This window comes from Rhincodon typus, chromosome 35, assembly GCF_021869965.1.
Source record: "Rhincodon typus isolate 14 chromosome 35, sRhiTyp1.1, whole genome shotgun sequence".
Taxonomy (NCBI): Eukaryota; Metazoa; Chordata; class Chondrichthyes; order Orectolobiformes; family Rhincodontidae; genus Rhincodon; species Rhincodon typus.
Window position 1 is genome coordinate 8,105,249 of NC_063366.1, and position 1,451 is coordinate 8,106,699.

Consider the following 1,451-nt stretch of genomic DNA (forward strand, 5'->3'; position numbering starts at 1 on the left):
GCACTAGAGGTTAAACAGCTCACTGTCAGACTGTCTCAGTGCACTAGGGGTTACATAGCTCACTGTCAGACTGTCTCACAGCAGTGGGGGTTACATAGCTCACTGTCAGACTGTCTCAGTTCACTAGGGGTTAAACAGCTCACTGTCAGACTGTGTCACTGCACTAGGGGTTACTTAGCTCACTGTCAGACTGTCGCACTGCACTAGGGGTTACATAGCTCACTGTCAGACTGTCTCACTGCACTGGGGATTAAACAGCTCACTGTCAGACTGTCTCACTGCACTCAGGGTTAAACAGCTCACTGTCAGACTGTCTCAGTGTACTGGGGGTTCAATAGCTCACTGTCAGACTGTCTCAGTGCACTGTGGGTTAAACAGCTCACTGTCAGACTGTCTCACTGCACCAGGGGTTAAACAGCTCACTGTCAGACAGTCTCAGTGCACTGGAGGTTAAACAGCTCACTGTCAGTCTGTCTCAGTGCACTCGGGGTTCAACAGCTCACTGTTGGACTGTCTCAGTGCTCAAGGGGTTAAACAGCTCACTGTCAGACTGTCTCACTGCACTAGGGGTTACATAGCTCACTGTCAGACTCTCTCAGTGCACTAGAGGTTAAACAGCTCACTGTCAGACTGTGTCAGTGGACTGGGGGTTACATAGCTCACTGTCAGACTGTCTCAGTGCTCGAGGGGTTAAACAGCTCACTGTCAGACTGTCTCAGTGCTCTAGCGGTTAAACAGCTCACTGTCAGAGTGGCTCACTGCACTGGGGGTTACATAGCTCACTGTCAGACTGTCTCACAGCAGTGGGGGTTACATAGCTCACTGTCAAACTGTGTCACTCCACTCGGGGTTACATAGCTCACTGTCAGACTGTCTCACTGCTCTAGGGGTTAAACAGCTCACTGTCAGACTGTGTCAGTGCTCTAGGGGTTAAACAGCTCACTGTCAGACTGTCTCAGTGCACTAGGGATTAAACAGCTCACTGTGAGATTGTGTCACTGCACTAGGGGTTACATAGCTCACTGTCAGACTGTCTCACTGCACCAGGGTTTAAACAGCTCACTATCAGACTGTCTCAGTGCACTATGGGTTACATAGCTCACTGTCAGACTGTCTCACTGCACTAGAGGTTAAACAGCTCACTGTCAGACTGTCTCACTGCACTGGGGGTTACATAGCTCACTGTCAGACTGTCTCAGTGCACTAGGGGTTAAACAGCTCACTGTCAGACTGTCTCACTGCACTAGGGGTTACATAGCTCACTGTCAGACTGTCTCAGTGCACTCGGGGTTAAATAGCTCACTGTCAAACTGTGTCACTGCACCAGGGGTTACATAGCTCACTGTCAGACTGTCTCACTGCTCTCGTGGTTAAACAGCTGACTGTCAGACTGTCTCAGTGCTCTAGGGGTTAAACAGCTCACTGTCAGTCTTCTCAGTGCACTAGAGGTT